This window comes from Portunus trituberculatus, chromosome 44, assembly GCF_017591435.1.
Source record: "Portunus trituberculatus isolate SZX2019 chromosome 44, ASM1759143v1, whole genome shotgun sequence".
NCBI lineage: Eukaryota > Metazoa > Arthropoda > Malacostraca > Decapoda > Portunidae > Portunus > Portunus trituberculatus.
In genome coordinates, this window is record NC_059298.1 from 25,232,623 (window position 1) to 25,245,339 (window position 12,717).

A 12,717-nucleotide genomic window follows, 5' to 3' on the forward strand; every position below is an offset into this window, starting at 1 on the left:
CACAAGCCAGATGACCGGGGTTCGATTCCCCGGCCGGGTGTAGATATTTGGGTGTGTCTCCTTTCACGTCTAGGCCCTGTTCACCTAGCAGTGAGTAGGTACGGGATGTAAATCGAGGAGTTGTGACCTTGTTGTCCTGGTGTGTGGTGTGTGCCTGGTCTCAGACCTATCCGAAGATCGGAAACAATGAGTTCTGAGCTCGTTCCGTAGGGTAACGTCTGGCTGTCTCGTCAGAGACTGCAGCAGATCAAACAGTGAATTACACACACACACACACACACACACACACACACACACACACACACACACACACTGCATACTTTTAAAGTACGATTGAATAAGTGTAGATATGGAGACGGGGCCACACGAGCATAAAGCCCAGGCCCTGTTAAACTACAACTACAACTACAACTAGGTAAATACACACACACACACCGCGTAGTGTAGTGGTTAGCACGCTCGACTCACAATCGAGAGGGCTGGGTTCGAGTCCCGGTAAGCGGCGAGGCAAATGGGCAAGCCTCTTAATGTGTGGCCTCTGTTCACCTAGCAGTAAATAGGTACGGGATGTAACTCGAGGGGTTGTGGCCTCGCTTTCCCGGTGTGTGGAGTGTGTTATGTGGTCTCAGTCCTACCCGAAGATCGGTCTATGAGCTCTGAGCTCGCTCCGTAATGGGGAAGACTGGCTGGGTGACCAGGAGGCGACCGAGGTGAATTAAACACACACACACACACACACACACACACACACACACACACAGTCTTTGCTCTCTGTGATTTAATTAATTACTTGAATTCAGGTGTAGCCGTACATTTTTCAATTTGAGGTTGTCATTGAAGCTGTTGAATTTGTATTTTTTAGAGAGACGTAGGACGAGAGGGGACCTAATAGAAGTGTTTTAAGTGGTGTAGGGGTCATAACAAAGGAGTCATAGGCAAAGTTCTTAGAATCAATATCTAGGACAGAACCAGAAGTAATAGGTTCAAGCTTGAAAAATTTAGGTTTAAGAAAGAGATGGGAAGGAACTGGTTTTCTAATTGAGTTGTTGATGAATGGAAGGGACTCAGTAATCAGATTGTTAGTGTGAAGTCAAAAGGGAAGTTTAGGAAAAAATATTAGATGAATGGATGAGGGTGATAGGTAAAGGGTAGGCATGTTCATACAGGGATTGCCTTGTGTAAGCCTGATGGCCTCTTGCAGCCTCCATCTTTTCTCTCTCTCTCTCTCTCTCTCTCTCTCTCTCTCTCTCTCTCTCTCTCTCTCTCTTTCTTTCTTTCTTTCTTTCTTTCTTTCTTTCTTTCTTTCTTTCTTTCTTTCTTTCTTTCTTTCTTTCTTTCTTTCTTTCTTTCTTTCTTTCTTTCTTTCTTTCTTTCTTTCTTTCTTTCTTTCTTTCTTTCTTTCTTTCTTTCTTTCTTTCTTTCTTTCTTTCTTTCTTTCTTTCTTTCTTTCTTTCTTTCTTTCTTTCTTTCTTTCTTTCTTTCTTTCTTTCTTTCTTTCTTTCTTTCTTTCTTTCTTTCTTTCTTTCTTTCTTTCTTTCTTTCTTTCTTTCTTTCTTTCTTTCTTTCTTTCTTTCTTTCTTTCTTTCTTTCTTTCTTTCTTTCTTTCTTTCTTTCTTTCTTTCTTTCTTTCTTTCTTTCTTTCTTTCTTTCTTTCTTTCTTTCTTTCTTTCTTTCTTTCTTTCTTTCTTTCTTTCTTTCTTTCTTTCTTTCTTTCTTTCTTTCTTTCTTTCTTTCTTTCTTTCTTTCTTTCTTTCTTTCTTTCTTTCTTTCTTTCTTTCTTTCTTTCTTTCTTTCTTTCTTTCTTTTTTTCTTTCTTTCTTTCTTTCTTTCTTTCTTTCTTTCTTTCTTTCTTTCTTTCTTTCTTTTCTTTCTTTCTTTCTTCTTTCTCTTTCTTTCTCTTTCTTTCTTTCTTTCTTTCTTTCTTTCTTCTTTCTTTCTTTCTTTCTTTCTTTCTTTCTTTCTTTCTTTCTTTCTTTCTTTCTTTCCAACTTATCTTCTTTCTTTTTAGTTTTTTTTTCTTGCCTCCTTTCTTTCTTTCTTTTCTTTCTTTCCTCTGCCATTCTTCAGTACCTTGAAATCTTCGCACCTTTTTATACCTGTTAATCTTATTTATCTATTTTTTGTTCCTAGATACTCCTTCCTTTCTTTGGGGTCTTCGTTACCTTCGAGTCTGTCCTTGTCTCTGTTCCGGTCTTTGTTCTTGTGCTCCTTGTTGTCCTCCTTCGTCAACCGGATTGTTGTTTTCAGGCGATGCTGTTCTCGTGTTTTTATTTCTATGGTGGCGTAGGTATGCGTTGAGCTTCTTACGTCTGTGATCGTCGTTGTAGCTGTTGTGATTGTCGTAATCTTTGTCGTGATGGTGGTAGTGGTGGTAGACGTGGTGGTGTCATCGTTGGTCTTCTCTTCTTATTCTTCCTCCTCCTCCTCCATTAGTTGCTTTCCTTGTGGGGTAATTAATGTGGTGATAGGCAGGCTATTTGTTTAGCCGAGCGCCCCACCCGCTGTGACTGCCTGGTGGTGATCCCTCATTCCTGGCGCCGCCCCTCTCTGCACTGCCCCGCCTCGCTCATCCCACCCGCCGCCCCATCCCAGGAATGTAAAGCCACGTGCTGATAAATCTCCGTCGACAGATAGTGGTCGTCTGGTAGCTTCCGTGTGGTCCTGTCCTTCCTCCTGGTGTTCCTTTTTTTTTTTTTTTTTTTTGTCTCTCTCTTGGTTGTTACGAGTTACTTTTTTTTTTGTCAGGTGATTATGAAACAAAGTCCTCACCCATCTGCTTACTCCGGCCTGGCTTTCCCACACCTTCCCTGCAGTGTGTATAAGAACAAGTTTACCGTGTACTGGATGATCGTTGTTATTGTTACTGTTGGTCTTATGTTGACAGTTATGATTGGTGACTTGTGTTTATGATAAATATTGCTTTGTTGCGTGCAGCCTCGTGAAATTTGGTTGTTAAAACACTACTCAGTCAATCAGTGGATCGCTCATTCAATCAAGTAATCAACCAGTCAGTCCATCAGTCAATTGCAAACTGAACTTACGATTGATAGTGGTAACCAAAAATGTTTTCCTGAAGTGGCAGGGAAATTTAGAGAGGGGAGAATAACAGAGGAGCGTGTTGCATTGCTTGAGGCCTTTTATTACTTAAGTTATGATGGGTTGAATGATTTTCATATTGGGTATATGTACACTATATGCAGTCAGCAAGAAAAGAAGTGTGTGTGTGTGTGTGTGTGTGTGTGTGTGTGTGTGTGTGTGTGTGTGTGTGTGTGTGTGTGTGTGTGATCTGGGTGTGTTTCGTTTATTCATAAATTCTAAACATTTCTTACTGCCCTTTTTTGTTTTCCCATCATATATATATATATTGCGTCCTGCCGTGGAAACATTCCGTGGTTTTCCTGGAGTTGTCCCTCGGCGCGCCCCGCCCTGGAGCATCGGGAGATTGTGTAAGGGCTGGGCACACGTGGCCTCGGCCTTGGCAGTCCTGTTTGTTGTCTTGCCTCTCACCGCGGAGCTATGGAGTGCTTTTTAATCAGAGTCCCATATAAAAAAGTCGACCATCGTCCCCATCAAGGTCATTGTTATCCAGTGAGGAGGAAAAACACGATTGGTAAAGGAGGCGTCGTGTGGGTGTGAACCTCGTGCCAATCGACACGTGTTTGGTTTTTCTTGATGTGTCAGTTGCCAGTTGGTAAACCCGTGTCCTCGGTGTATTTGTCAGGAAAACTTCTTTTTCTATTCACCTGACATAACATATTAGTTGAAAGTAAAGTTAAATTATGATTCTGTTTCATTTGCACGTTTTTATTAGAAGTGCACTGATGATTTGATCGAATGTGGGTTTTGTTCGATGGCTTCATCCTACATAATCCTGATTTGTTGCTTTGGTTTCTTGGGCACGGCTGGTTGTGGTATTGATGCGAGTGTTGACAATGCAGTGCTGGTTTCACTGGTGATGGTGCGCTTTTGTTGCTGCTGCTGATACTGCTGGTTATTTCTCTTCTGCTTATTATTATTTTTATTCTTGTTGTTCTGTTGTTGCTGGTGCTTTTGTTGGTATTACTGCTCCTCTTCCTATTGCTTCTGCTGCTGCTGCCTTTTTTTTTGTTGTTGTTGTATTGAGATAAACAAATTGATAGAAAGAGAAACAGACGAACAGAGAGAAAAAACAGTAATATATATGTATCTTTTCTATATGTTTTGTTTTTGTTGTTGTTGTTGCTGCTACTGCGGTTTTTTTTTTTTTTTGGTGTTGCTGATGTATTCTCCTCATCATTAGTGCTGATAAAGGTGTGGTGGCATCCTGTGGCCCTTTCACCGACTCAAACAGGTTCTCATCCCTGCCTGGAATTACCTGGAATCAGATCAGCGGTTGGCGGAAAGCTGCAGCCGATCCCCAGTGTGAGCGCCAGCAGCGCCACCAACCTGCTATTGCCGAGCCACATGATGGAGAGTAAAGCAGAGCGCACGAGTATTTGCTGGTCAGGAAAGTCTTGTATATTTATGTACTCTTTTGTTATTTATCCACACATACATTTCTTAAAGGTGATATTTTCTTTTTGTTGCTTTACAGATTTAGTGACGTTTACTGCCTACGATTGTCATTGAACCTGACTGAATCTTTTGATGTGAATTTCCAGTTTTCAGGAACTGGACTTATTACATTTTAATACAAGTTGCGCTCTGACCAATGGCAACATTAAACTCTACGAATAAGCAAAAAAGCCTATTGAAGGTGTCTGTCTCTACAGAGATTTTAAAGCAAATGTAAAGAAGTGTAAAAAAAATACACACACACACACACACACACACACACACACACACACACACACACACACACACACACACACACACACACACACACACACACACACATATATATATATATATATATATATATATATATATATATATATATATATATATATATATATATATATATATATATATACACCAATGAAACTCTAGCTAGTGATTCACACAAAACTTGCCAAATTTATTGGACTTTTATCATGCAAGAAAGCGCAGATATTGTTTTTTCTGTGCATATTGTCATGATGTGACTTTATCAGGAGCAGTCTACGCATCTCCGCAGCCTTGTGTGGTGATGCTCATAAGGCGTGCGTTGATTCATTATATTAAGAAGTTCTTTGTCGGATAGGAGCAATATGTTATACCTTGAGAAGAAAGTCTGTTTACTAATCATCAAAACCCTGGCTAAGGAATAACAATGCATCATTGTACCATGAGGTGATCAAACCAGCATGCCTTACTGAAATTTCACCATGTGGCAATTGCTAACTTTATGTTTATTTTTATAGTTTCTCTCTGCACAAATTAAAGAGACTTCCACCAATGTGACAGGCTGATAGCTGACACCTATATATGTGACCATCTGGTGTTTGATATGTGACAGTCTCATTTCTGGTGATCTATTAATACTATTTCTGATGTTGTGTAACGGTTTTATTTCTAGTGTTGTATGTTAGTCATATTTGTGGTGTTACGTTTCATTCTCATTTCTAGTGTTATAGCAGTCTCATTACTGGCTCTATTCTAACCATACTTCGTTTCATACATCGCGTCTGGAATGCCTGGCCCTGTTTAAGAACAGCACGGAATATCATCTCCCCCATTTCGCCCATTACATTATCTTTCTTCTTTTTACGCCGCCACGTCCATGAACCCTCTGCTCCAGCCTCCTCTGTCTGGCAGGTTAATTCTGACTCCTACAGAGAAAAAAACAGCAGGGAGCTACTTTAACCTTTTCTTTCGAGGTGATTAATCTTAATGAATAAATGAATGAATATTTGGCAAGTAGACTGTTTATGAAGAAAGTGTCACTAATATGATTCCTGTTTACTAATCCTCATGCATTTACTCGTACACTTACAGTGATCCTGACGTCCCTCAGTGCCACCGCAATCACAGGATGCGGAGGCAGTTAGTATTATCCTCCTTGTCCTACTGAACGAGTTTGAGGTAATTTTCTCTTCTGTGATGGTTGCAGGTATAGTTATGACATGAAACACTGGTTGTCACAGCTTGTTCGCGTTTATTACGTATTGCATATGCACTTACGTCTGCTCTGTCGTCTTTCACTTCACTATGAAACAGTGCATTATATCTTAGATACGAGAAAATCTTTGTAATTCCTCATTATATCTCCACCATTCAACAGTAAGATGAAAGCGATCTTTTACCTCAATAACTACGTAATTATAGTAGTTATGGCTTTAATACAAACAGTCATGTTTTAAACCTCTGAGTTAGAATTTCATAATGATTGGTCATTTTGTTATTATTATTATTGTTATTATTATTATTATTATTATTATTATTGTTGTCATCATCATCATCATCATCATTAACATTAACAATTTTCATCAACCAGAACGACGCTTTCCCTAGAATTCAGCCTCCCTGGCCTCGCTCAGCACTGCCCGTCTCCTCGCGATGTCCATGTGCAAATTTTTACTGGTGAAGAATTCTAATTGTTCAGCCAAACTAAATGATCTAATTTCTTTGCGTGGAGATTCGTATCAGCCAGATTCACCAGATGGCTGATGGTGGTGGTCTCATTTGGAATCCGTGTCTAGATACACGAAGCACTGCTGTGAGCAAGGCCAGATAAAAGAATACATGGAGTGATAGCTCTTTTAGTATTCACCTCACAGACAGTGTTATCGGCGGGTGTGATTCTCCTTCCAGTACCGCGTTGTTATGACCAGTAATTAAGTGGAGTGAGGCGCGACATGGACCCCGGGGCACGCCGGGAGCCGTCAATCAGACCCTCAGTAGTGTCCTGTTTTTAATCCATTCAAACCGGGATAAGTGTATATATATATATATATATATATATATATATATATATATATATATATATATATATATATATATATATATATATATATATATATATATATATATATATATATATATATATATATATATATATATATATATATATATATATATATAATATCAGGTTTGTTTTGTATGTCTTAGAATTCAGCATCAGAGTCTGCCGCCATTGACATTTCAGCCCACGCAGTGTTTGTTTAGATCTGAGACGTGTTGCCTCCTGGAGAAGACCTTTGAGTCTCCAGCGACTCGTGGAGGACGAGTTTCAGATGAAGATGCAGGCCATCCATGACCATATCACCCAAGCAAGACGGACAATTTAGCGACAGTACAAAGGCTGTGTCTACCTCAGTTGACATACCTGGCTGCCAGGCACCAGCTGCAACGCCTTAATCCTCTGATCTTACAATAACTTCTTGCTCATCAGCTCCCATGAGTTGGCTTAAATTCTAGTTCCTGTCTTCGTATACTGTCGCACTTTGATTTTGTCAGGTGCGTTCTACACCAATTAAAGTGACATTTTCTGCGTGACTGCCACTGATTAAAGATATATTGTGTTTCTTGCTACAATTTGGTCTCGCTTGGTGGCCAAAGCATACTTTGAGGGACAAAAAGGATAACCATTTTTTACTTGTTGCTGTCTTTCTCATACTGTAAACTTCTCGTTTGTTTAGGCATTCAGTGTGTCATCAGTGAATACATAGCTTATTATTATTGTTATTATTATTATTATTATTATTATTATTATTATTATTATTATTATTATTATTATTATTGTTATTATTATTATCTTTATTGTTATTATAATTGTTATTATCATTATCTTTAGTCATTATTATTATTATTATTATTATTATTATTATTATTATTATTATTATTATTATTATTTATTATTATTATTATTATTATTATTATTATTATTATTATTATTATTATTATTATTATTATTATTATTATTATTATTATTATTATTATTATTATTATTATTATTATTATTATTATTATTATAATTTTCTTTTTTTTATATCATCATTGTCATTATTATTGTTTTTTGTTAAGTTTATTTATAATGATCTATTTATTTTCTATTTACCAATTTGTTTTCAAAATTGATTTATTATTTTAAACAAAACAAACATTTTAATAAATTCTGCATATGATGCTCGTATTTTTATTGCATCCGATATTCACATCAAGTATTTGTCTGAAGTCTTTTTATCAGCGCTATTAATTTGAAGCTTCCTGGACGTTTAGTGGATTATAATGGCGGACGCACAGAGACCAGGAAAGCAGGATCTCTAATATAAGATTCGTCGATGGTGTAGAGTTTTTAGAGCATCTATTCTATGGGGTGATCAGTCAGACATATTTTTCCGGATACTCTTTTGTGGCTTGCTGTGGCTATCAGTCTGTTCAGAAGCGCGGTAAGGGAAATGAAGATCCAAGTGTATAATTGTCCTGTATAATTGACTTTATGTGATGAGACATGTATAATCAGGCCAACAAAATGTGAGCATGAGTGATGTTTTTAGCACAACTTTTCTGTGGAGGTTGTAGTGGTGATACATGAACCATTACGTCAGGAGATCGGTGTGCGGCGGCGAGTACTTGGAATTGCCATTGCCGCCTCGCTCCTAGTTTGCGTAAGTGACCTCCGAGAAGGACTTTTGGGACTGGAAGGTGTCCAAGATTCCTTTGTCGACCTTTCAGCGGAGTGCAGCTTTGAGGTCGTCCGGATCAACATAAAGACGGCATTGGTTTCCTTAGAACTTTATGTGAGAATCCTGTTCCTTTAGGACGCCAGTGTCTCTTTGTCCTTCTCTTGATGAACATTTGGACATGAGTCACTCGTGAATGAATACAGGCGTGTTTGAGGCAGCACGTGGTGAACGATCCGCCGAGGAGTGATATTTTCCCCCGGGTCGATTATTTAACTACGTGTGGCCTTTATTAAGACTGACGTTTATAAATGTTTGCTGTCATTTGTGGATGTTTTCATATTTAAAATTTTGCAGCAAATTGAAACTGACTAAATATTGTTAATCAAACGAATTAGACTAAAAAACAAATATGCTAAACTCCTCCAGATAATTAAGTCGTAGAGCGATCTCGATCTCAAACTGAATAATGTTGTTCCTCCTGGTGTCCTGATGCTTCCACTTTGAATGGGTTCAAGGCCGCAGGAGGCTGGAAAAGAGGAGTGGTTTTTGTTGTTACAGAAGCTTATCAGTGAAGGTGATGAAGGAGCGAAGTTACTGAGTGGCCGGCCCGTCTCCTTCCCGGCCGTTCTCCTTGAAGTTTCCAGCAGCTGTATAACATTTTGTGCTATTCTTACCTGCTTTGTCTGGGAAAACGTTGTTGTTGTTGTTGTTGTTGTTGTTGTTGTTGTTATTGTTGTTGTTGTCATCCGTATTCTTGGGTTTGTTTTTGGGTCTTTGTGTTTTCACTTTAATGATCTTATTATTGTTATTATTCTTATTTCTATCATTTTATTGGTATTATCTTCATCATCATCATCATCATCATCATCATCATCATCATCATCATCATCATCATCATCATCTTCTTCTTCTTCTTCTTCTTTTTTCTTTTCTTTTCTTCTTCTTCTTCTTCTTCTTTTGTTATTATTATTATTATTATTATTATTATTATTATTATTATTATTATTATTATTATTATTATTATTATTATTATTATTATTATTTTTATTATTATTATTATTACCATTATTATTTTTATTTTTTATTATGATTAACATCATTAATGTTATTATTATTATATTATAATAGCCAAACAAAATCTTTCATAACTGACTTGCAATCATCATCCGTCCGTCGCTCACACCTTCCAGTTCTTTATTAGATTGTAGCAAAGCTGGGAAGAAAAAACCCAGACAAGGAAAAAAGAGAAACATTCGAGCGGCAAGGGTCAAGAAGCTTTAAGTATATACAAGCACTCTGGTTAAGGCGGAATGCACCGGGTAGGGCCATTATAACTGGTCTCACTGAAGTCACTCCACAATGGCAGCGCTGGAGTGGGGAGGATGGGGCTGGGTAGGGAGCGCCTCAGTCCTTCTTAGCGCAGTGTAATGGTTTGCATGAAGCCTGGCAGCCGTGTCCAACTTGCCTGATGGATGTCCCGCTCCGGAGGCCACAACCTATTGCAAAGGTCACGCCGGCCTGTTCTTCCCCTGTGTGTGTGTGTGTGTGTGTGTGTGTGTTTGTGTTTGATGAATTCATTATATATATATATATATATATATATATATATATATATATATATATATATATATATATATATATATATGTATAATTTTTTTATTAATTTCTTTTTTTACTGAATTGTCTAATTATTTGATATGAAGGCAAGTGTCAGTTGGGAGAAAATTCCAAGAGTACGTTCATTAAATCCTTATCAGTGTTCTGTGCGACAATGGTGTCATGGTACCTAAGTTCACTTTCTTTTAATTTTTATTATGATTTTTATAATTTTATTGTTATTATTACTACTACTATTTATTCTTTACTTATTTGTCAATTGGTGTGCAGTGTTTTCCGTGTCTCCCATTCGCTGCACGTGTCTTTGGTACTGCTGGATATAGAACATGATAGTTTTGCTGTGTATTACTGCGCACCAGCCATCATGCTGGGGAATGAAACACAAAACGATACCGTTTTAAAGGAAGAAAGGCTAAGTGCCGTAGAGCTCCGGCTTTTTCTTATGCCAAACCTATTTCCCACAAGCCTCGGGTCTCCACGCCCTCCACCGCAGCTGCATGAGACGAGAGCAGCTGACGGCCCCGCCACGCCTTGCATGAAATGCGAAAAGATTGAAGTGAAGTGGAGAAATTTTTTTCTACATAGTATTTACTCTGAAGAGCGTGTTCCTTTTAGTACCTGAGAGCAGACGATAGCGTGCCTGATTGTCTGGCGTGTGTGTGTGTGTGTGTGTGTGTGTGTGTGTGTGTGTGTGTGTGTGTGTGTGTGTGTGTGTTTCACTGTTTGATCTGCTGCAGTCTCTGACGAGACAGCCAGACGTTACCCTACGGAACGAGCTCAGAGCTCATTATTTCCGATCTTCGGATAGGCCTGAGACCAGGCACACACCACACACCGGGACAACAAGGTCACAACTCCTCGATTTACATCCCGTAGCTACTCACTGCTAGGTGAACAGGGGCTACACGTGAAAGGAGACACACCCAAATATCTCCAACCGGCCGGGGAATCGAACCCCGGTCCTCTGGCTTGTGAAGCCAGTGCTCTAACTACTGAGCTACCGTGTGTGTGTGTGTGTGTGTGTGTGTGTGTGTGTGTGTGTGTGTGTGTGTGTGTGTGTGTGTGTGTGTGTTAATTTAGACATCGCCTGTGTACTATTTTTTTTTTTTTTACGTATCTTAGATCAAGTTAAGACTGTTGTAGTGATTACCAACGCATAAAATCAGGTTATTCAGTGACACACACACACACACACACACACACACACACACACACACACACACACACACACACACACACACACGAAAATAGTATTGCTGGCGTTCCTTTTCTGCAGGAGCACACGGACTTTCAAGTGGGCACGGTTGGTGGACAGCGAGGTCACAGCTCCTCGACTCCAGTCCCTATTTTCTGCTCGGTGAAAGGGACACTGTACGAAAGGGAACTATCGCAAGCTGTCTTTGCCTAGCTGGGACTGGAACCTCTGACCTCTTCTTTGAAAGGAGAGCCCGTTAATCAGCACACCACTATCGCTCCCATAAATTCAATGATGATAATATTATGTTTACTGATTACTGATCATAATTTACAGCAAACTTGCGTCAAGAAAAAGATATTAGTAGTTTGAGTATTTGTGTTCATCGTTACACCAAGACAAGGAGGAGTTGAGATGAAGATTCTTGTTTCTGCTGGTGAACGGGAAGGAAGGAGTTAGGGAGTGCTTATGACTTCAACGATGGATGGGATGGAGCAGTTCCTGTACTGATGGGCACCGAGTTCTTATCAGTAGGAAAGGTTTATGATACCTCTTTGTAACGCAGTGAGGGGCAGAGCGGGAGCAGTGGCAGAAAGTAGCCCTGGTGAGATTGGCCCAGAAACGTCTCTACAAACTTGACAGAGATGTTGGCTAAAAGTAGAGAGGAGAGTAGTGGTGTCCTGGGAGTGGGGGAACCTTTTCTGCTGGTGTTATGTGAGGATCCTGATGTCATCTTCCAGGCCTCCTTCCTCTGTTTTGAAATGGTCGTTGTGCTGCCGTGGGAGGAAACAAGGTCAAAGGATGAAGATAGTGAAAATGACTCTTCAATGTATACTTTAGAAGACGTCGGGGCATAATATTTTGAGTAGAGGTAGTAAAAGAATGTAAACTGTGTGTGTGTGTGTGTGTGTGTGTGTGTGTGTGTGTGTGTGTGTGTGTGTGTGTGTGTGTGTGTGTGTGTGTGTGAGCAGGGGAGTGCGTGAGTGAAAGAAAATGCTCTTCCCGTTGTTTTCTAGGAGGGAGGAAGGTTAGCAGGATTTACCCCAATCATTGTTGTTTCTTTCCTGAAACTTAAGTTCCATCCTGATACAATCTTTGGAAGAGTCGTGATCGTCTGACACGATGCAAACCCTAAATACACGACCCCCCTTTCGAAGGAGACAGGGGGCCGGGGAGACCAACAAGAAGGGGAGGAAGAAAATGGGAGGGTAGATGAAGGAGAGAAGGGTGTCGGCGAGATGGGAATGAGATGAAGGGAGCTCAAGAGGGAAGCAGGGAAGAGAAGGAGTAACGTGCTTTGTAATTCGAACATTTTGTTTTCGTGAGAACACACGATACTAATGCTTGTTGTTCATTGAATGCACTATTTCGAGTACACAC

At 39.4% G+C, this 12,717-nt stretch overlaps 1 long non-coding RNA gene across 2 annotated transcripts in view; it reads left to right on the plus strand.

The window, feature by feature from the left end:
- The first annotated feature begins 5,931 nt into the window (after positions 1–5,931).
- The window catches only part of LOC123519029, a 47,318-nt gene continuing 40,532 nt past the window's right edge, over positions 5,932–12,717 (plus strand). For both annotated transcript variants that reach the window (XR_006678961.1, XR_006678962.1), the window contains exon 1: positions 5,932–5,982. This is a non-coding gene — a long non-coding RNA (uncharacterized LOC123519029). The remainder of the gene's footprint in view (positions 5,983–12,717) is intronic.